Raw genomic sequence first — 24,732 nt, 5'->3', positions numbered from 1 at the left:
CCAGGAACTGATTTTTAAAAGAAGTTAGTATTTGAAAAATAATGTGAAATAGGGTATTTTTTTAAAACAAATGTTTGCAATTTATAGCAGTTGCTCTAATGTAATGAATGAAGATTGATTCAGAAACTCAGACAGCAGTCAAACTTCTAAGATAAGTAGTAAATCTCAGTTATTCAAAAACCAGAAGAGAATCCTTCCTTTATGTAAAATTTTGTCACAGGTTTCTGGAATGAGCTCACATAGTATGCATTCTATAAGATATAATTACTTAAAAATGAAATCTCAGCATTTCTATCTGCTCTGCATTAAGGAACCGTTGAATTATCAAAAATGTATTGAGATTCTTTATATTGATAGAAGTGTCACCTGATGAGGGAATACAAAAGAGATTTAGAAGTTGTCTTACTCTACCAGAAACTCACATCTTGGGGAAGATAGGTTTGAAATATTAGGTGTGAAAAAAAATAAGTACAAGTAAGTGTTACAATGATGATATAAGGTAGGGTAAGGTATGCTAAGGATTGAGAGGCAACTTCATACTTATTAAATGAACTATGAAGATAAGCTCTATCTCCTTCTCCACTCAGGTCTAGATATTTTAAAATTACCTTACAGAGTTGTTTGTATCCTCAGAAATTTGGACTTTTGGATATTGATTTTCTCTTTTCCTTTTTCATTTGTTTTTAATTAATTCTTTAAAACCACAACTTCTCTGCCTATATCCCTACTTATGGGCATTTATAACACTAACAAGGATGCATATTCCCCAGTGCCCATCATTTTTGTTCTTGTATATATACATATATAACATACATATGTATATATATGACTTCCCATATGGCACAGTGGTAAAGAATCCACATGCCAATGCAGGAGATGCATGATATGTGGATTTGATCCCTGGGTCAGGAAGATCCCCTGGAGTAGGAAATGGCAAATTGCTCTAGTATTCTTGCCTAGAAAATTCTATGGACAGAGAAACTTGGCTGGCGACAGTACATGGGGCCACAAAGAGTTGGACATGGCTGAGACATTGGGCATAAATACATATAAATATAATAATACTTATTGTCTATCTTTCCCCCATAATTAAAGTTTCACAAGAGGATGGCTCTTGTATTATTGAATGACCTATCTTTACTCAGAAAAAGGTAATAATTGGTGATCCTGTAAAATTTTGATGAATTAGTGACTGAACCTAAGACACTGTATCATTCTCTCTTACAAAATCTCTTTACTTCATGGAGATGAAAATTTTTCTGAGTTATTATAAACTGAGATTTTTGTTTTATTCCCTATTTTCTCTTACATTGGTCAAAAGGCCCTAATTACTAGAAGAAAGTTCCTAAACAGTAGCAATTTTTATCAGTCTTGAGAACTTTTGAAATAGCCCTGGAAGAATGAATAAAATGAGAAGTAAATCAATTATTTACAAAGAAAATTGTGGGGAAGGAGTACAAGGAACAGGAATAGTAGCCTGGCAGGGTAAAATTGCATGGGATGTACTAAGGAGAGGCTCCCCAAGTGGCTCATTGGTGAAGACCCTGCCTGCAATGCAGACGCGGGTTTGATCCCTGGGTCGGGGAGATCCCCTGGAAGAGGAAATGCAACCCACTCCAGTATTCTTGCTTGGAGACTCCCATGGACAGAGGAGCCTGGGAGGGTTACAGTCCATACGGTCACAAAGAGTTGGACATGACTGGAGTGACTCAGCAGCAGCAACAGAAGTATTGAGATATAACAGTGGTCTGCTGTGGCAGGGCTAGTTTGTGTGGTGGCCAGGGCAGGGAGGCTGGAAGGGAAATAGTGATGTTGACCTTCTTCAAGGAGTCTTTTTCAGTTATTTCTACCATTCTGATGATTTGGTCATATGTTTATTCAACTTAGCATATTTACAAGTTGTTTTATATTAATTTATATTATGTATATTCCTATTTCTTCATTCTTCATACTTCATAGTGTATTTTGGTTTTTTTGACTAGTTTGCACGCTCTTTGGCAGCAATGAATAACAGTTTTACTATGTGTTAGAATGGAACTTATATGAACTGGGTGTAAGATAAGCTTCCTAAAACAAGGACCTTCTCCATTAACAGATGAATGGATAAAGAAGATATAGTACACACACACACTCACACGCACACACACACACAACGGACTACTACTTAGCCTCAAAAAAGAACAGAATTTTACCATCTGTAGCAAGATAGATATACTTGGAGGACATTGTATTAAGTGAAATAAGTCAGATAAAGGAAGACAAATTCTGAAAGATAACACTTCTATGTGAAGTATAAAAGATGTAACAAACTGGTGAATATATCAAAAATGAAACGGAGTCATAGATATAGAGACTGGTTTACCAATTCGGAGAGGGAGAGGGCCGATATAGCAGTGGAGGGAGTGGTACAAACTACTGGGTGTAAGACAGACTCAAGGATGTATTGTTCAACACAGCGAATATAGCCAAGATTTTGTAACAGCTATAAATGGAATGCAACATTTAAAAATTATCTAAAATTATTCTAAAGAACAAAAAATCTTACTAAAGTAAACAGTTTTCAAAAGCTAGAGCTTTGAATGGCTTTTTCACTTGGTACAGCTGGAAAGCACACATTAATATTTGGTAAAAATAATTGAAAGAGGGAATGACTCAGAAAATCTGCTCTGTCGTCGTTGCTGTTCAGTTGTTTTTTTAATCGGGCTTCCCCTTTGCTCATTATATGATCTTGGAGGAGAGTCACTGAATTCCTCTTAGGCCTTGATTTCCTCATCAGTCAACAGTGGGGGTGCTGCTGCTGAGACTGAGACATTGCTGGGAAGCCTAAGTGAGATGATACCGACAATTCGGGAAATGAAAATACTTTACAAAAGTATATTATGGAGCTGGACATTATTTGTACACCTGGAGCAAAGATGGGAACAGGAACAAGATAAGATTGTCAATTTGGTCTCCAAAAGGGAAAACCTAACCCTGACATTTTTTGGCCTACATTGAAGATTTCAAGCTGCCCAAATATTATTATTTTTTTCAAAAGTTTCACATTTCACAGTAAGAGTGGAGAATCAGCTGAATAAACAGCAACAGAGATCCAAGCCCAAAGACTTCTAAGATTTCAAGATGTTGTGGTCATATTGCTGAGTTGGATTGGGCCTCTCTGTAAGCGGATATCTCTGGGATTCGTAACCTATGTCGGTTACTCTTCTTTTCTTCTTTCCACTGTCACCTGAAAAGAAATGAAGATATTTTCTTGACTTGATGTGGTAAAAAAGATTACAGCACCAGAGCTCAGGACACTTGGCTTATAATTCCAGCTCTTCACTAATTCCTGAAGTAAACTTGGATTAAATCGTGTATCTTTTTCCTTTGTAAAATTAAATAACTGTATGGGATAAATTCTGAGCTTCTTCTATTCTCTAAAATTTTATAATCGCTAAGCATTCCAGGTGGCTTTAGTGGTAAAGACCCAGCCTGCCAATGCAGAAGATGTAAGAGACACGGGTTCAATCCCAGGAAGATCCCCTAAAGCAGGACATGGAGTCCACTCCAGTATTCTTGCCTGGAGAATCTCATGAACAGAAGAATCTGGTGGGCTACAGTCCGTGGGGTCATAAAGAGTCGGGCATGACTGAAGCGACTTAGCAAGCAAGCATCCAGAGGAAAAATAGTGAATTTGAATTCCAGGCAACTTTCCATGATCACTCAGCCTCATTCTACCAATATCTGTCCCCTTCACACATATTCTATGAAATACTTATATTTTAGTTTTGAAAGGCTTACTTTGAGGGGTCATTTTGTTGGCTAAGTTGGGTCATGTCCTGCTATCCAGCAGGATGATAATAATAAGAGCTATTACCAGGCTTCTCCCCTGTGGTTCAGCAGTAAAGAATCTGCCTGCAATTCAAGAGACACAGGAGATGAGAGTTTGATCCCTGGATTGGGAAGATCCCCTAGAGAAGGAAATGGCAACCCACTCCAGTATCCTTGCCTGGAAAATTCCATGGAGAGAGGATCCTGGCAGGCTACAGTCCATGGGGTCACACTGAGTCAGACACAGCTGAGCTACTGAGCACATGCTTACTTTAATACTACTTGCTAGGTGCTATTCTAAGAAGTTTAATATATTAACTCATTCAGTCCTCCTATCAGCTCTATGAGGTAGATGTTATTGTGATACTTATGAGTAAAACTGAGGCAAAATGAGGCTACTTAATTTGTCCAAAGTCATTCTAGTATTAAGTGCCAGAGTAGCAATTCAGATCCAGACCATTTTATAACCCCACATATGTGTGCTAAACTAATCAATAATACTGACTATGGAGGGTCAGAGGAAAGCAGGGAAGAAGAGATCATCAGCTAGAAAGTATGGTACCAGGGTCTGAGAACATTGTATCAGGTACCCAGGACAGGTAAGCTATTCAAACAAATGAGGAGAACAGCCAAAAGCCTGAGTTCTATTCCATAAACCAATCTGCTCTCAAAATTTTGTCTGTGGGATTGCCTGCCAAAAATGTGACTTTAAATATAAAACCAGCAAAATGAAATCATTTCTTGGAGAACATTTCTGTGGTTCACGATGGAATGCCAAGTTAAGAATATCTGTCTTGCATTTTCAAGCACATGTGCTGTAGTAATTTTATGGGGTAATGAGTTGGCTTCCACTAAAGATATTTTATTTTAACAGGGGCTGGGACTGGAGAAACATTATGTGGCAGGCAGTGAAATATCTTACTTGTGCAGATTACTTTAGCTAATCACCTACAGGTGAATTTTCTAGGAACTCTGGTTTTAACCCTTTGACTACTATGGATTTCAATGGATTTTAGCTGAAGACGTGGCTATGACGGCAAGGCACCCACTGGTGAGGAATGGAGGAGTTTGGGGTATGAAGGAACTGATCAGAGTAATGGAAGAAATATGGGATTTTCATCTCAGTTTTAAAACTTAAGTGGTACTTGAAGTCTATTAATTGGATTTAGCACACAAAAAAATAATCGATGTGTGATAATAGCTAATAGTTTATAAAAGCTAGTGTAGTCTCCACTTCCCAGTTTATCACATGGCAGACATTGCTAGTTAACAGCCCAACACCTACCCTCTCTTTCCGTATTAAAAGAAGACAAATTTTCTACTAAATATTCCCTTCCCCAGATTATTTTGTAACTGTTGCTGCTGCTGCTGCTGAGTTGCTTCAGTTGTTTCCGAGTCTGTGGGACCCCATAGACGGCAGCCCACCAGGCTCCCCCGTCCCTGGGATTCTCCAGGCAAGAACACTGGAGCGGGTTGCCATTTCCTTCTCCAATGCATGAAAGTGAAAATTGAAAGTGAAGTCGCTCAGTCATGTCCGACTCTGAGCGATGGACTGCAGCCTACCAGGCTCCTCTGTCCATGGGATTGTCCAGGCAAGTGTACTGGAATGGGGTGCCATCGCCTTCTCTGATCTTGTAACTAGGGGTAACCATATGAAAATGTTCTTACCAAAGAGATATTGGAGGGAATCAGCTGGAAATTTCTGGGAAGAAAGCTCCTACTCAATCCCCCTAAATGGTGGCCAACAGATTCAACAGCCATTTTGTAACTATGAAAAAAGAGAAATGAGTTAGGATGGTGGCACAGAGAGACAGATTCCTGATTCCCTCTGAAGCTGATGCAACTACCCTGAGTGCATAGGCAGAACATTCTTGTTTTCTGAAAAAAGCATTGTATCTTCTGACTTGCAAGCAGTTGCCTGATTCTGAGGCTGAGGGAAATACTGTGTTTTTCTTCTTTCTCTGTTCTCTCCAGTGGACCCAAATCTGGGGCTGACATGTTCCCACATAGTGAGGTCTGTGCCCAAGGGGGATGGCATTGCTTGTCATTCCTTTCATTAAGTGTCTGTTATTCTTGAATAGAGGAAACTATTCTTCATATCCTATGAGAAAGAAAAGGAGTTAGCAAAAATTTATTAAATTTCAACATAATGAGCATAATAGTCAGTAGAGCAACATAATGTAATATGCATTCCACCAAGAAGGGCAAATGAACAGGAAAGAACTGTGTGCCTGATTTTTGCCCCATCAGTGTGGGGAATGTCACCCATGAGATACGGAGACCCTTCTGATAGAGAAAAATCGGCACAAGACTGTGGCAGCATTTATGATAATGATAAGCAGGTGAGTGTTCTGGGACTGAACATGAGATATTTGGTCCACGAGAGCCATTAAGGAAATCTGAAAGAAATTTAAAGGGAGAAATCAAATTACTAGAGTTGAATGAGCATGGCTCACATAGTTCATCCGATGTTAGAGAGAAGAGACAAGCTAGAGGCTGAAAGTTTTCATGTTAAGGATAGAAGATTAAAAAGATCTTTGATGCCATCATTACATTGAAACTAATGTTTCATTGACACTCAAGACCTCGGGCATCCCTTTGCAGGAGCCAAATAAATCCTTTCCCTTTTAAAGCTATGGTTTGTTGGATTTTCTATTTACACTAAACCCATTTCACCCTGACACATCCCCTCTTCTCTTTCAATAAGCCCACTGAGTGAGTGTTCTGTGTATAGTAGATAGGCAGAGAAGGTATTGGGGGACAAACCTTGTGATAGAGGAGTTTGATTACAATTGCTTTGGCTTCTATAATCTCTATTTTGTGCTTATGATTATTTGTTTTGTGTGTCCAGTAATTTTTAGGCTAAATATATTCTTATAAGTTCCATGAATACCAGTTTCTATACAACCAGAGATGGGTTGAGCTCTTTCAAGCAGCTTGATTTTTCAAAGACAGCTTAAGGAATGCAAGATGGAATGCAGAGAAGAAGGAAAGGGTTTCACTCATGGTCAACCTTGCTGTGAAAATGATAAATGGTAAACTCAAGTAATAAACAACTTGCAAATTCTAAATTGCACATTTTTCTGAGTAGTGAGATGAAATTTCAGGAGGTCTAACTCCATCCTGCCCTGGATTTGAAGCATCCTTTTGTCCAACACCTTCCCCTCATTAGTCACTGAGTAGCGGTCTCAGTTATCAACCACCTGCCGGAGGATCTCAGTGCTGGTGTTTCAGTTCAGTTCAGTCACTCAGTCGTGTCTGACTCTTTGCTACCACATGGGCTGCAGCACACCAGGCCTCCCTGTTCATCATCAACTCCCAGAGTTTACTCAAACTCATGTCCATTGAGTCGGTGATGCCATCCAACCATCTCATCCTCCATCATCCCCTTCTCCTCCTGCCTTCAATCTTTCCCAGCATCAGGGTCTTTTCAAATGAGTCAGCTCTTCGCATCAGGTGGCCAAAGTATTGGAGTTTCAGCTTCAGCATCAGTCCTTCCAATGAATATTCAGGACTGATTTCCTTTTGGATGGACTGGTTGGATGTCCTTGCAGTCCAAGGGACTCTCAAGAGTCTTTTCCAACACCACAGTTCAAAAGCATCAATTCTGTGACACTTGGCTTTCTTTACAGTCCAACTCTCACATCTATACGTGACTACTGGAGAAATCATAGCTTTGACTAGACAGACCTTTGTTGGCAAAGTAATGTCTCTGCTTTTTAATAAGCTGTCTAGGTTGGTCATAACTTTTCTTCCAAGGAGCAAGTGTCTTTAATTTCATGGCTGCAGTCATCATCTGCAGTGATTTTGGAGCCCCCCAAATAAAATCTGTCAGTTTCCACTGTTTCCCCATCTATTTGCCATGAAGTGATGGGACCAGATGCCATGATCTTAGTTTTCTGAATGTTGAGCTTTAAGCCAACTTTTTCACTCTCCTCTTTCACTTTCATCAAGAAGCTCTTTAGTTCTTCTTCACTTTCTGCTGTAAGAGTGGTGTCATCTGCATATCTGAGGTTACTGATATTTCTCCTGGCAATCTTGATTCCAGCTTGTGCTTCATCCAGTCCAGCATTTCTCATGATGTACTCTGCATATAAGTTAAATATAAGTGCTTGTGTTTAAGTAACCCTTATTCACTTCATAATGGTCTGAAAGCACAAGAGCAGTGATGCTGGCAATTCAGATATACCAAAGAGAAATGGTTCCTTTAAGTGCAAGGTGAACGTTCTTGACTTAGTAAGGAAAACAAAGAAGGCTGTATGCTGAGGATGGAACAAATCTATTTGTGAGATCATGGAGGGAAAATAAATTCATACTAGTTGTGCTGTCATATCTCAAACTGCAAAGTTATGGCTACAATGTGTGATAAGTGGTTAGTTAAGATGGAGAGTTTGTACAACAGTATATTGTTATAATTGTTCTATTGTATTATTAGTTATATTTTTAGTTGTTACTTTCTTACAGTGTCTAATTAATAAACTAAAATTGATCAGATGTATGTATAAATAGAAAAACACATGTTGGCTCAGCCGGTAAAGAATCTGCCTGCAATGTAGGAAATGCGGGTTCGCCCCCTGGGCCAGGGAGATCTTCTGGAGAAGGGATAGGCTACCCACTCCAGTATTCTTGGGCTTCCCTTGTGATTCACCTGGTAAAGAATCCACCTGCAGTGTGGGAGACCTGGGTTTGATCCCTGGGATGGGAAGATCTCCTGGAGAACGGAATGGCTACCCATTCCAGTATTCTTGCCTGGAGAATTCATGGGGTCTTTCTTATACAGTTCATGGGGTCACAAAAATTTGGGCGTGACAGAGTGACTTTCACTTAAAGTGTTTCAGACTCCCCTCTAGCCCCGGTGAGCATTGTCCCAAACTAGTCAGGAGTGAACCCCTGTTCCCATCTTGCATCTCGAAGGTCCTTAGTTGCTGTACAAACAAGGTTAAGTTTTTTAATTCTTCAGTTCAGTTCAGTTCAGCTCAGTTCAGTCATTCAGTTGTGTCTGACTCTTTGTGACCCATGAATTGCAGAACACCAGGCCTCCCTGTCCACCATCAACTCCCAGAGTTCACTCAAACACATGTCCATTGAGTCAGTGATGCCATCCAGCCATCTCATCCTCTGTTGTCCCCTTCTCCTCCTGCCCCCAATCCCTCCCAGCATCAGGGTCTTTTCAAATGAGTCAGCTCTTTGCATGAGGTGGCCAAAGTATTGGAGTTTCAGCTTCAGCATCAGTCCTTCCAATGAACACGCAGGACTGATCTCCTTTAGGATGGACTGGGTGGATCTTCTTGCAGTCCAAGGGGCTCTCAAGAGTCTTCTCCAACACCACAGTTCAAAAGCATCAGTTCTTCAGTGCTCAGTTTTCTCACCGTCCAACTCTCACATCCATACATGACCACTGGAAAAACCATAGCCTTGACTAGATGGACCTTTATTCGCAAAGTAATGTCTCTGCTTTTAAATATGCTATCCAGGTTGGTCATAACTTTCCTTTCAAGGAGTAAGCGTCTTTTGATTTCGTGGCTGCAATCACCATCTGCAGTGATTTTGGAACCCAAAACAATAAAGTCTGACAGGGTTTCCACTGTTTCCCATTTTAACTTTCATAATTTCCCTGAATGAATATAGTTTAAATGCAATTTCGGCTTATTGCTGTTTTGCTATATCCATGGATCTTACCTGTAGGATAAAATTACATTTGAAAGGTCATGGTACAAAGATAGCAATGCCAGTGTTTATCTCCTAACCTTGCAGAATGGGGTGATCAGAGTGGAGATGGCTCTGGTCACAGCACAAGGCCCTGTTTCCAGGTGTTTCCCTCTTGTATTTCCACCCTCATAGGTTCACCTACCTGGACTCCATCGCTATTTTTTCAAGCTCTTCAATAAAGTGTACATTGTGGCTCAAACAGTAAAGAATCTACCTGCAATGTGGGAGACTCAGGTTTGATCCCTGGGTCAGGAAGATCCCTTGGAGGAGGGCATGGCAACCCACCCCAGTATTATTGCCATGAACAAGAGGAGGAATCCCATGGACAGAGGAGCCTGGCAAGCTACTTCCCTGCATGGGGTTGCAAAGAGTCAGACAGAACTGAGCAACTAACACACATAACGCATAGGATATACAGGGTTTGGTACTACCTGAGGTTTCTTGGGAAAGACCCTGATGCTGGGAAAGATTGAGGGCAGGAGGAGAAGGGAATGACAGAGGATGAGATGGTTGGATGGCAACACCGACTTGTTGGACATGAGTTTGAGCAAGCTCCAAGAGTTGGTGATGGACAGGAAGGCCTGGCGTGCTGCAGTCCATGGGTTCACAAAGAGTTGGACATGACTGAGCAACTGAACTGAACTGACAAAAGTTTGTGGCCAATAAAAGGGTATAGGAGCAGAGACCTCTTATATAGAAGATAGGACATTATCTTTTATGCAAATAGAAAGATATTTTTAGGTTAAACTATCTTATATTTCCACATCTAGTCAGCATCAATAGTAACAAAAGATTATTGTTTTGTTTTGTATTGTTTATAAAGTCAACCCCACAGGGCTGGAGACCCTGTGGGCTAAAACATTTAAATAGTCTCCATTCCACTGGGTTCCAGGGCTCAGATCATGTATTTCTCAGGTCTCTTTGTTTACCATGAGATAGTCACTGACTTGAACACTTCTCACATTCTTGCTCAGACTAAACTATGAGATGGTTATTATTATTGTCCTTACTTTACAGATGAGGAAATTCGAGCACCTGAGGAAACTGGAGCCGACTTGCTCAAGGTCAGACTCAGTAAGCTGGGGAGTCATGTCAAGGCGCTCAGGTCATATTTCTGACCGCCAAGTTGTACTGCCTCTCATTGTCTGTTAAGTACATCTACACAAGTGGCATAAAAGAGGCTTCAGAATGGACTCCTATCCTGTGTGGAATTTTAATCTAATCATGGGTTCCAGAGAGGAGAAGGAAAGAGATTATTGATATCATAAACTTATTTTCAAAAATTATCATCAAACTTGTATTTACCAAGTACCTGTGTATCCCATCTCAGGGAATATTGAGCATACAAACTCCTCTGAGAACAAATGAAAACTATGGAGACCGTGTATACGAAAGTTCTCTTGTAGTTTTAAGGATTTCACAATCAGTCAGAAGGTGGTTCAAATATCTCAGTTTAAGAACTCCCTATGATATCTTTCTCAGTTCTTAAAATAATCCTGAAAAGTAAGTATTCTTACATCCTTGTCCCAATGAAGAAACTGAGATTATAGATTGAAATGACTTATTTAAGGTGGCAATTGATGAAAAGTAATTCTGAAACTAAACCTAGAATTAGGTCCTAATTCAGTTATACTAAACAACTTGATATCTAGTTTTGTTTTTTTCAATGTTTTCTATTACTTGGCATCTAAGTTTTTTCCATGCAGTTTAGAGACATTAAAAAAAAAAAGTTCTGATTCCTTTGGTTGTCCTGTGGCAATTATAATTTGAACTTTGAAACCTGCAATGTAACAATGAAATGATTAAAAGTGTCTGTCTGTTAGGAGATTTTGACTTTATAAAGTAATGCCTCATTAGCTGACACAGAAATGCATTCTTGCTGCATGCCTTACTTTGATTTTGCAAACTGGGCACTGATATTATGGTTTGATATAATTTTGGGGTCGTAGAGTTCATGGTAAGTTAATTCAACTCAGGGTTTGGACCAAGACACCAACTGGCTTTAGATGCAAGTATACACCCAAATTATATGAAATTTATGTGGCACAGTACAAATCAAAAACTACAATTAAGTGTTCCTAGCATAAAGCTGGAAGTGACTTTTGGCTTAGGAAGTGGGACCAGATCCAAAAATATTTTGAAGACTTTGTACTTTAAAAAAGCATCATAGTGACATTAACATTTCTACAGTTGCTTGAAAAATTCTAATTGAAATGAGAATATCAGTCAAAGAACAAAGAACAGCCCATTGTTTATTGTTTTTCCCATAAGGGACAAAATCTGAAAGGAAAACTCATAAATGAATGCAATCATCAACATGCAATTTAAAACTAATTGACATCTTACCTGTAGTATGATTTCTATTGTAGCCTTGATCTTTAATGAGAATGAGAACTGTGTGGTATATTTTGCCTCTAATTGGCTTTTGGGGGTAGGGAGAGGATCTAATGCTTAACAACATCCTTTTAAACTTTGAAAGAAATTAGTTTTGTGATCTTGAATCAACACCAGTGCTGAAAAAGTGATTCTAAAGAACAAATGTTTCCATAATAGAAAGTCACCTCTGACTATGTTTGACCTGTCTTGAAAACCAAGGTCTCATGATCAATAGCTCATTTCAAAGTATTTTTTAGTGACTCTAAACCATTGTAAAATAAACATACCATTTCCAAAAAGGAATGTGGCATATGAGGAAGGAGAAAGTGCTAGAGTTCATGAACCAACTCTACCATGAATTCCTACACTCTTTTTTTCCTGAAGTTTCTCCCCCATACTTTATTGAGATATAGTTTACATAATATAAAATTTACTCACTGTAAGTATGCAATTAGATGGTTCTTAGTACATTTCTAGAATTCTGCAACCATCACCACAATCCAGTTTTGGAAGTTTTTATCATTCCCAAAAGTTCGTTTGTGAGCCTATGCAGTTTAACCCCCAGTTCCACACCTAGCCTCAGGTAACCCCTTAGTTTGACTTTTTCCTCTATAGCTCTGTCTTTTCTGGATACTTCATGCACATATGATCCTACAAAATGTAGTCTTCTATATCTGGCTGCTTTAAAAAAAATCAAGTATAGTTTGATTTACAGCATTTTATTAGTTTTGGTGTACAACATATAGTGATGTACTTGAAACAAGAATTCAAGATTTTTATAAATTATAATTCATTTTAAGGTATTACAAAATAGTGGTTGCTTTAACTCAGTATAATGTTTTTGAAGTCCATCTATGTTGGGGCAGGATCAGAACTTTTTTCCTGTTTTATTGCTAAGCATTATTCCATTGAACGGATAGACTACATGTTGTTCATTCATTCACCAATTTATGGACATTAGAATTGTTTAATATTTATGGCTGTTAAGAGTGACATGTCTATAAATATTCACATACAAGTCTTTGCATAAACATATATTTACATTTCTTTTTGGTAGATAAGAAGGAATGGAACTAGTTTCTTGCTGTTCAGTCACCAAGTTGTGTCCAATAGAAGGTATTGTGAACTGAATTATGTTCCTCCAAGTTTCTAAATGACTCTATGAGGATATAAGGCTTTGAAATAAATAAATATGATTAAATGAGGTGATAAGAATGGGGTTCTATTTACATGATTGATGTCCTTTTTAGATGAGGAAGAAATACTGAGCATGCCTGTGCATAGGGGAGAGGCCACGTGAGGACACAGAGAGAATGCAGCAAGCAGCAAGTCAGAAAGGGAGGTTTTGGAAGAAATCAAACCTGCCCATACCTTGGTCTTAGTCTTCCAGACTTCAGAATTATAAGAAACTACATATCTGTTGCTCAAACTTCCCATCAACAATAATTTTTCTGGCAGCCCTACTGAAATAATTCAGCAAATTTGTGTTTGTCTTTTTAAGGTATTGCCAAATAATTTCCCCAAATTCTCCAAGCCAGGCTTCAGCAATACGTGAACCGTGAACTTCCAGATGTTCAAGCTGATTTTAGAAAAGGCAGAGGAACCAGAGATGAAATTGCCAACATCCGCTGGATCATCGAAAAAGCAAGAGATTTCCAGAAAAACATCTATTTCTGCTTTATTGACTATGCCAAAGCCTTTGACTGTGTGGATCACCACAAGCTGTGGAAAATTCTTTAAGAGATGGGAATACCAGACCACCTGACCTGCCTCTTGAGAAACCTGTATGCAGGTCAGGAAGCAACAGTTAGAACCAGACATGGAACAACAGACTGGTTCCAAATAGGAAAAGGAGTACGTCAAGGCTGTATAGTGTCACCCTGCTTATTTAACTTATATGCAGAGTACATCATGAGAAATGCTGGGCTGGAGGAAGCACAAGCTGGAATCAAGATTGCTGGGAGAAATATCAATATCCTCAGATATGCAGATGACACCATCCTTATGGCAGAAGGTGAAGAGGAGCTAAAGAGCTTCTTGATGAAAGTGAAAGAGGAGAGTGAAAAAGTTGGCTTAAAGCTCAACATTCAGAAAACTAAGATCATGGCATCCGGTCCTATCACTTCATGGCAAATAGAAGGGGAAACAGTGGAAACAGTGTCAGACTTAATTTTGGGGGGCTCCAAAATCTCTGCAGATAGTGATTGAAGCCATGAAATTAAAAGACACTTACTTCTTGGAAGAAAAGTTATGACCAACCTAGACAGCATATTAAAAAGCAGGGGCATTACTTTGTCAACATAGGTCCATCTAGTCAAGGCTATGGTTTTTCCTGTAGTCATGTATGGATAAGAGAGTTGAACTATAAAGAAAGCTGAGCACAGAAGAAGAATTGATGCTTTTGAACTGTGGTGTTGGAGAAGACTCTTGAGAGTCCCTTGGACTACAAGGAGATCCAACCAGTCCATCCTAAAGGAGATCAGTCCTGGATGTTCATTGGAAGGACTGATGCTGAAGCTGAAACTCCAGTACTTTGGCCACCTGATGAGAGGATCTGACTCGTTTGAAAAGACCCTGATGCTGGGAAAGACTGCAGGCAGGAGGAGAAGGGGATGACGGAAGATGAGGTGGTTGGATGGCATCACCGACTCAGTGGACATGAGTTTTGGGTAAATTCTGGGAGTTAGTGATGGACAAGGAGGCCTGGCATGCTGTGGTCCATGGGGTCGCAAAGAGTCGGATACGATTGAACGACTGTACTGAACTGAAATAATTTCCCATACTTGTACCATTTTTATATTCCTATTAGTCGTATATGAACTACATTTTCCCCACATTCTCACCAACACTTGATGATACCTGTCTTTTTTATTATGGACATTCTAGTGGGTGTGAAGTATTATCATATTGTATGTTTGATTTGCAGTTACCTAATGACTAATGCAGAGAAGACAATGGCACCCCACTCCAGTACTCTTGCCTGGAAAATCCCATGGATGGAGGAGTCTGGTGGGCTGCAGTCCATGGGGTCGCTAAGAGTCGTACACGACTGAGCAACTTCACTTTTGCTTTTCACTTTCATGCACTGGAGAAGGAAATGGCAACCCACTCCAGTGTTCTTGCCTGGAGAATCCCAGGGATGGGGGAGCCTGCTGGGCTGCCATCTGTGGGGTCACACAGAGTCAGACACGACTGAAGTGACTTAGCAGCAGCAGCAATGACTGATGATATTGAGCATATATTCATATGCTTATTAGCCATTTATCTTCTTTAGCAAAATGTCTGCTTATGCCTTTAACCACTTTAAATTGCTATGTGTTTTCATATTGCTGAGTTTTCTATATAATCCTATAAAACCCCTTTATCAATATATGATTTCCAAATATCTGTGCTGTGGATGGGTTATCTTTTCCTTTTTAAAAATCTTTTCCTTTTTAATGGTATATTTTGAAGCATATAAAGTTTAAAATTTGATTAATTCCACTTTACATATTTTCTTTTTATGAATTTTGTTGTCACTTTCCTACCTAAGAATTCTTTTTTTTTTTTCAGTTGGAGGCTAATTACTTTACAATATTGTAGTGGTTTTTGTCATACATTAAGATGAATCAGCCATGGATATACATGTATTCCCCATCCCGATCCCCCCTCCCACCTCCCTCTACACCCGTTCCCTCTGGGTCTTCCCAGTGCACCAGGCCCGAGCACTTGTCTCATGCATCCAACCTGGGCTGGTGATCTGTTTCACCCTAGATAATATACATGTTTCAATGCTATTCTCTTGAAACATCCCACCCTCGCCTTCTCCCACAGAGTCCCAAAGTCTGTTCTGTACATCTGTGTCTCTTTTCCTGTTTTGCATATAGGGTTATCGTTACCATATAGGGTATATCGTTACCACATATATATATACCATATATATGTGTTAGTATACTGTAATGGTCTTTATCTTTCTGGCTTACTTCACTCTGTACAATGGGCTCCAGCTTCATCCATCTCATTAGAACTGATTCAAATGAATTCTTTTTAATGGCTGAGTAATATTCCATGGTGTATATGTACCACAGCTTCCTTATCCATTCGTCTGCTGATGGGCACCTAGGTTGCTTCCATGTCCTGGCTATTATAAACAGTGCTGCGATGAACACTGGGGTACACGTGTCTCTTTCAGATCTGCCTAACCTATGATGTCTTGTATTTTCTACTGGAAGTTTTAGCTCTTAGATGTAGATATATGATCTATTTTGAGGTAAGATTTGTGTATGATGTAAGATATGGCTCTAAATTCATTTTATTGCATATAAATATACAATTGTCTGAATGGAATTTCTCTCATAGAATTGCCTTGCTGCTTCTGTGGAACACCAATCAATCATAAATGTGAGGGTTAATTTTTCTATTCTCAGTTTCATTGATATAGATGTCTATTTTTATGTAAAACCACACTGTCTTAATTACTGTAGCTTTTAGTAAGTTTTCAAATTGGGTAGAATGAGTCTTCCATCTTTGTTCATAGTTTTTTAAATTCTTATGGCTGTTCAGGGAGAGTACATTCTTATATAAATTACAGGGTCAGTTAGTCGATTCCTACAAAATTCTCTCTGGGATTTTAATTGTGGTTATGCTGAATCTACATATCAATTTAGAGAATTTTCTTCTTAGTAATATTGAGTCTTCTGATCCAAGAACATGAAATACCTTTTATTTACTTAGATCTTTATTTTTTCTGAGTAGTTTTATAATTTTCAGTGTACAAGTCTTTCACTTACTTTGTTAAATTTATTCCTAAGTATTTTGCTCTTTTTGATGTTACTGTGTGTAGAATTATTTTCTAATTTCATTTTAACATTGTTCATTGTTAGTATATAGAAATACAAACAATATGTGTATATTGGACTTGTATCCTGCAATCTTGCTGATTTGATTTATGAGTTCATATACTAAAAAAAAGTCCTTACTATTTTCTATATGTAGAATAACCTTAACTGCATTAAATAAGTTATACTTCTTTTTCTACCATGGATGACTTTAATATCTTTCCTTTTTCTGGGACCTTCCTGGTGGTCTAGTGGTTAAGACTCTACGTTCCCAATACAGGGAGCATGGGTGTGATCCCTGGTTGGGGAACTAAGATTCATATGCCATACAGGCAAAAAAAATATGAAATATTCTCAGTCATTATTTGTTCAAATATTAACTCTTTTCAATTCTTTTTATTCACTCATTTAAGAACTTGTATGACATGAATATTGAACCATTACGCTTTCTCCTAAATTTCTTTTAACCAAATTTTTGGTTTCTAATGGAGCTCCTTTTTTTGCCCCCACTCAGAATCAAGCTTCCTTATCTTTTTTCTGTACTGAGATTTTTTTTTTTAGTTCCACTTACATGAAGGAGACTGCTGTAATTGTGTTTATTTAGTTTATTTAGATTTATAAAGAGCCTTCATTCCAGCTTTAAGTCACTACTCTTCAGCTCTTAGGGAAGGAATAAACCCTAGACTCCTAAATTAGAGAACCAATATCAAGATTTTCTCCTCCCCAGGATATTGCAAAATTAATGAAATTGCTTTCCTTTTTCACTGTGAGTTCCCTTATGTTTTCTGGAAACTGGGACTTCTATTATTTCTTCTGAGTTCAATTACTTATTTTATTTATGTTCTTATTTTTGCTAAATTTTTATCTAGCCTTACTATATTTTATGGAAGAGAAGAATCTGTGTTAGATCATTATTTATGCAGCCTAAATCAGAAGTCTCCTCTTAGGTATTCATTTTGTGCAAAATTAACAACAACTGCAATCAATGTACCCAAGATAATCATTGAAAACTCAATAGTTAATGCTGTTATACCCAGTTCATTTATATCCTACTAAATTCACAGTCTATAATCATTTACCAGAGTCATATTATTGATAAACTCTTTTTTTAAGAAAAAAAAATAATTTCTTCAAAAAAGAAGCAGAATTTTTCCAAACGAATTACAAATTTCCTAAATTTGATTTATATCACTTCAAAGAATGTGGCAGAAGTGATCACTGCTTTTTAGAAATTATTTTATTGATGTCTTTTTAGACAATTTTTCAGCTCCCACTGAATTTCAGTAAGCTGCTCCCATGTGTCTGAATGCTGCCAATAGGTAGGAAAAAAATGAAGAGTGGATAGAAGAAGAGAACTCAGGTCATAAATATGCCAACTGCATATAAGCAGCATTAATTACAGGCACTTGTGGATGACAGAAAATTAAAATACCCTTCTACAAGTTGCTTGAGTTTTAAACCTTTACTAGCTCTCTTTCTAATATATTTCATTGTGTACTTTGGCAACAATTGTATGACATTACTCTGAAGGTACCTAGAGTTGGAACATTAGACTCAAGAGTCCAAGTTTTATCTTTTTCACATATTGTTTTCTGTTGTGAGATTGCCATTTCTCTTATAGTCTCTGTTAAGACCAAATGGCAGGAGAGAGTTAAACTGAAATTTTCTTAAACTTTTGTGTTTTCCTGGAAGTGGTCATTATAGATTTACATCATATTATACTTATGCTTAAATTACATACAGAATGAATGATTGATTTAACTTAAGTCTAACTAAGGTAGATAATCCTCATTGTATAAGATTTCTTGGGAGTGAGAAAATTGTATGTGATGAGGCAGAAAGAATATAGACTGGACAGTCAGAGAGTCAGGAGCTTTGTCACTCATCACCGTGGAAGTTTTAGCATGTTACAGGACAGGCTCCTCACTTGCAGAATAGATATGGTGTCTTCTCAGGTTTGCTGTGGGAATTAAAAAACTAAAATAGAAGTACAGCACTGAACTCAGATCTAGGTGCTCAATAAATATTATTTTTTCCTTGCTATTCTAAAATATTAAGTGTTCCAGTTAAAAGACACAGATTTTCCATTATGCCTTACAGGCTGTTTATACCAAAATGATTGAAAATGAAAGATTTTCAAAAAGGTTGGAAGTAAAAGAATAAGAAAAGACATACCATGGAAAAACAAAACAGGTGTAACTATTATAAGAAAAGTAAAGTTTCAGACAGAACACATTATATTAGAGTGGGTCAGTTCATAAGATAAATGGTTCAGATCACTAGGATGAGTTAAAATTTCTAAAACTGTAATACCTGTAAGCGGTTATAAACTTGCAATTTCTGTGATTTCTTTCCTCATACTAAACAAACTTACTTTTTTACTTAAATTTTTAAAAATTAATTCATGAAGTTTAACAACTGTATATCTGAAAAGAAGGTTGGAGGTTTTCTTTTCCAACACTTGTTACTGGCTTGGGGTCTAGGAGATAGTGAGTTGGTCAAGTTCGTGAAGTAAGCCCCCATGTCTAATTACACATTAAATATGTAGCTAAAGCTGATGGCTTTCTTTTCTTTCTTTTCCATTGGTATATAGTTGGTTTATAATATTGTATTAATTCAGGTGTAAAACATAGTCATTCATTATTTTTATAGCTTATATTATATTCTTGGGCTTCCCTGGTGGTTTAGATGGTAAAGAGTCTGCCTGCAGTGTTGGAGACCTGGGTTCAATCCCTGGGTTGGGAAGATCCCCTGGAGAAGGAAATGGCAACCCACTCCATTATTCTTGCTTGGAAAATTCCATGAATGGAGGAGCCTGGGGGGTCACAAGAAGTTGGACACAACTGAGCAACTAACTTTATATTATACTCCATTAAAAATTATTACAAAATAATGGCTATGTATCCCTATGTATAATTTTTCCTTCTTGCTTATTTATTTTATACCCACTAGTTTGTGTCTCCTAGTCCTATACCCTTATCTCACCCTTCCCCACTTCCCTCTCCCCACTGGTGACCACTAGTTTGCTCTCTATATCTTTGAGTCTGTGCCTGTTTTGTTATGTGCATTTGTTTTATATTTTAGAATCCAAATATAAGTGATAACATAGAGTATTTGTCTTTCTCCAGGTGGTGCTAGTGATAAAGAACCCACCTGCCAATGCAGGAGACATAAGAGACAAGTGCTCAATCCCTGGGTCAGGAAGATTCCCTGGAGAAGGGAATGCAACCCACTCCAGTATTCTTGCCTGGAGAATTCCACGAACTGAGGAGCCTGGAAAGCTACAGTCTGTGGGGTCATAAAGAGTCAGATACAACTGAAGTGACTTAGTAAGATACAGAAGCAACCTAAGTATCTACCAACAGATGAATGAAGAATGTATATATATATATAAGAATGTATATATACACACACACACATATGCATACATAATGGAATATTACTCCACCATAAAAAAGGATGAAATGCTGTCTTTTGCAACAGTTTGGAGGGACCTCCGGAGTATTATGCTTGGTGAAGCAAAGCTAATGACTATTTTTTTCTGTTATTTAATAAAATGTAATTCTATGCCATGTCCATGCTTGTCTTTTTCTATAGGATTTAGAATATTATCATTTGTACTTCATGACTTTTGCCTAGTCTCTAACTTCCAATTTCTTGTCTGCATTTTCCTCATCTCTGTGAACTATTTTCGTTTTGATGCTTGAGATTCACTTCCAACCCCTTACCCTCAGCCCAGGTGTAAAAGAGTCTATGGAAGGTCAATCCTTCCCCAACACACAGCCAAGACAAGACCTTCTGCCTAGGGAAACAGCCATAACTATGGACTCCAAGGGATAGATAAAATAAGAAAACAAAAAATAAAAGTGGAGAAGGTTCTGCAAAGGTCAGACTTTTACGGACTCTTAAGGAGAAAATGTCGTTCTTTCTCTGTGGGGACATGAATGAGCTTTTTATCTAAACTAAGCTCAGAAGACCAAACAGCTGGAAAATAAAAGAGCATTAATAATTTTCCCTTTGAGAAGTGTGACTATGAATTTAAAGAATGAGTCATATTCTACTGTTTAGTCTATGAAAGTAAGAACTGGTTTTCCCTTTGTTTCTTTTTCTCTTTCCCTCCTCAAAGGAACACACAGATGATTTAAGCAGCCTTCGATTACAACATACCTAAAATAATAAAGCAATTGAGGGGGAAAGAAATCAGCTGAAGGTGTAAACCCCCTCCAGGCTGAATGACTGTGGCATATTTCACCCTCTCACTCTAAATCAATGCTAAGCAAAGCACAGAAATGTTTACCTTTGTCTGATCTCTAATTCCCTAAATTTATGTGGAATCATGCACAGATGCTCTGGAAACCAGCCTGGAAAAGCCTGGCATTTTAATTGATCCCAGAGCTTCTTGCCTCACGGCTCCTGCTGTGATGAAGTCTGCTACTTGTTCCAAAGATTCTCCGCCCGGTTGCCTAGCCACCGGCAGCTGACCAATCAAGGTGTCCACAGGCAGCGGAGGAAGTAACCAATCAATTTTTTAATTTCCTTCTGTAAACGGGAGTGAATCAGGGTGGATTTGAAATCTCATTAGTCAAAAGTAAGATGTGTAGTGTGCATTTTAACATATGTATTAGTTGAATGCATTTGGCATTCATTCATAAATACTGATGAATATTTGAAAGCCCATTTCAGACAAATGTGAACCATAAGCTACTAACCTAGTTTTGAAAATAAGCTTTATAGTCTTGCTAGCCCAATCTAATTTCAGCAGACTAATTTAACCTAATTTAACACTTCCCTCTTTGAAAAATAGCTTATCGGAATTTTCATCTAGAGACAATGGTACCTTCTGCTTTTAAATCACCCAAATTCAATGTAGTAAAGCCATAGTTAACTTTTGGCTTTCATTCCCTAATCTACCCAGTTGTCTGTCTGTTTTTGCTGTTGTTGGTTTTGGTTTTCCCTCTGACTTTGACCCTTCTTCTCCATTCCCATGACCAATACCCTGGTCTAAGGCCCAGATTTCTTCATGTTTGGATTCAGAATCAGTCCTTGGCCCTGGTTCCTCCAGTGCATTCTACAAGCCATCAGCAGCTGTCATCACTTTAATCCTCTTCTGGAAAACCTTTCCTGAAATGCAGGCTGGCATGTGTTGAAGTCAGCACTTATCCATTGGTGTATTCCAGGAAGATGTCTTGCATCTCTGAACCTGTTTTTTACTACAGATAATTCCATTAAGGGAGATAATGTCCATACATTCTCTGGTTCATATTACATAAGTATAATTTATTGTATAAATGTATTGCACACATATCTTCTATTATTTTATTTTCACTATTATTTAACAGCTCCTGTTTTTGTTAACATTCTCCTTGGATCCTCATGGTCCTTCATAATCTGGCCTCCTTCTCACCCATATCATTCATCCCACACTCATTTCCTCACCAACATGTACCCATCACTCTATCAGAGTGTCTCCTCACTGAGCTTTCATTCATCATCTTACACTCATTCCTTACCTCTTTAACTCCTATTTGTCTTTCAGACCTCAAATTCAAGCATCACATCCTAGTGAAAAGTTCCCTTATTATTTGCTTTCAAAGAACCATGTTAGACAACTGTTCTCTGTGTGTAACTGTAGGTTGCTTCAGTTCAGTTCAGTTCAGTTGCTCAGTTGTGCCTGACTCTTTGCGACCCCATAGATTGTAGCACGCCAGGCCTCCCTGTCCATCACCAACTCCCAGAGTTTACTCAAATGCATGTCCATTGAGTCGGTGATGCCATCCAACCACCTCATTCTCTGTCATCCCCTTCGCCTCCCGCCTTCAATCTTCCCCAGCATCTGGATCTTTTCCAATGAGTTGGCTCTTCACATCAGGTGGCCAGAGTCTTGGAGTTTCAGCTTCAATATCAGTCCTTTCAATGAATATTCAGGACTGAGTTCCTTTAGGATGGACTGGTTTGATCTCCTTGCAATCCAAGGGACTCTCAAGAGTCTTCTCCAACACCACAGTTCAAAAGCATCAATTCTTCAGCACTCAGCTTTCTTTACAGTCCAATTCTCACATCCATACATGACCACTGGAGAAACCATAACTTTGACTAGACAGACCTTTGTTGGCCAAGTAATGTCTCTGCTTTTTAATATGCTGTCTAGGTTGGTCATAACTTTTCTTCCAAGGAGCAAGCGTCTTTTAATTTCATAGCTGCAATCACCATCTGCCATGATTTTGGAGCCCCAAAACATAAAAAGTTTGTGCCTGTTTCCACTGTTTCCCCATCTATTTGCCATGATGTGATTGGACCGGATGCCATGATCTTAGTTTTCTGAATGTTGAGTTTTAAGCCAACTTTTTCACTCTCTTCTTTCACTTTCATCAAGAGGTTCTTTAGTTCTTCTTCACTTTCTGCCATAAGGGTGGTGCTATCTGCATATCTGAGGTTACTGATTTTTCTCCCAGCAATCTTGATTCCAGCTTGTGCTTCATTCAGTCCAGCATTTCTCATGATGTACTCTGCATATAATTTAAATAAGAGGATGACAATACACAGCCTTGATGTACTCCTGTCCCAATTTACCAGTCTGTTGTTCCATATCCAGTTCTAACTGTTGATTCTTGATCTGCACACAGATATCTCAGGAGGTGGGTCAGGTGGTCTGGTATTCCCATCTCTTGAAGAATGTTCCATAGTTTGTTGTGATCCACATTGTCAAAGCCTTTGGCATAGTCAATAAAGCAGAAGTAGATGTCAGAACAAGGCCCAGTTTCCCCCTCAGTCTCTCCCATCAGGAAGCTCCCATAAGCCTCTTATCCTTCTCCATCAGAGGGCAGACAGACTGAAAACCACAATCACAGAAAATTAACCAATCTGATCACATGGGCCACAGCCTTGTCTAGCTCAGTGAAACTAGGAGCCATGCCATGTAGGGCCACCCAAGACCGACGGGTCATGGTGGAGAGTTCTGACAAAATGTAGTCCACTGGAGAAGGGAATGGCAAAGCACTTCAGTATTCTTGCCTTGAAAAGCCCTTGAACAGTAAGAAAAGGATAGGACAAAAAGATAGGACACTGAAAAATGAACTCCTCAGGTCAATAGGTACCTTATATGCTCCTGGAGATCAGTGGAGAACTAACCCCACAAAGAATGAAGAGACAGAGCCAAAGTGAAAACAGCGCCCAGCTGTGGATGAGATGGTGATGGAAGTGAAGTCCGATGCTGTAAAGAGCAATACTGCATAGGAACCTGGAGTGTTAGGTCCATGAATCAAGGCAAATTGGAAGTGGTCACATAGGTGATGGCAAGAGTGAACATTGACATTTTAGGAATCGGTAAATGAAAATGGACTGGAATGGGTGAATTTAACTCAGATGACCATTATATCTACTACCGTGGGTAAGAAACCCTTAGAAGAAATGGAGTAGTCATCATAGTCAACAAAAGAGTCCGAAACGCAGTATTTGGATGCAATCTCAAAAATGATAGAATGATCTCTGTTTGTTTCCAAGGCAAACCATTCAATATCATAGTAATCCAAGTCTATGCCCCGGTCAGTAATGCTGAAGAAGCTGGAGTTGAATGGCTCTATGAAGACCTACAAGACCTTCTAGAACTAACACCCAAAATGGATATCCTTTTCATTATAGGAGACTGGAATGCCAAAGTAGGAAGTCAAGAAATACCTGAAGTAACAGGCAAATTTAGTCTTGGAGTTCAAAACGAAGCAGGTCAAAGGCTAACAGAGTTTTGCCAAGAGAACACACTGGTCATAGCAAACACCCTCTTCCAATAACACAAGAAAAGACTCTACACATGGATATCACTAGAAGGTCAATACCAAAGTCAGATTTATTATATTCTTTGCAGCCAAGGATGGAGAAGCTCTATACAGTCAGCAAAAACAAGACAGGGAGCTGACTGTGGCTCAGATCATGAACTCCTTATTTCCAAGTTTGGACTTAAATTGAAGAAAGTAGGGAAAACCATCGAGACCACTCAGGTATGATCTAAATCAAATCCCTTACAATT

General features: G+C 38.6%; 1 long non-coding RNA gene across 1 annotated transcript; it reads right to left on the bottom strand.

The window, feature by feature from the left end:
* Nucleotides 1-2,415: 2,415 nt before the first annotated feature.
* LOC110130548 (uncharacterized) lies at nucleotides 2,416-21,137 on the bottom strand. Its single transcript, XR_002311879.2, has 4 exons — nucleotides 21,010-21,137; nucleotides 5,658-5,911; nucleotides 5,479-5,578; nucleotides 2,416-3,226 (listed from the first exon to the last, which is right to left on the bottom strand). It is a non-coding gene; the product is annotated as an uncharacterized lncRNA (long non-coding RNA).
* Between the last annotated feature and the right edge of the window lie 3,595 nt (nucleotides 21,138-24,732).

Source organism: Odocoileus virginianus, chromosome 28 (assembly GCF_023699985.2).
Source record: "Odocoileus virginianus isolate 20LAN1187 ecotype Illinois chromosome 28, Ovbor_1.2, whole genome shotgun sequence".
Classification (NCBI taxonomy): Eukaryota; Metazoa; Chordata; class Mammalia; order Artiodactyla; family Cervidae; genus Odocoileus; species Odocoileus virginianus.
The sequence above is the reverse complement of the archived record's forward strand: the minus strand, read 5'-3'. Positions and strand labels throughout refer to the sequence as shown.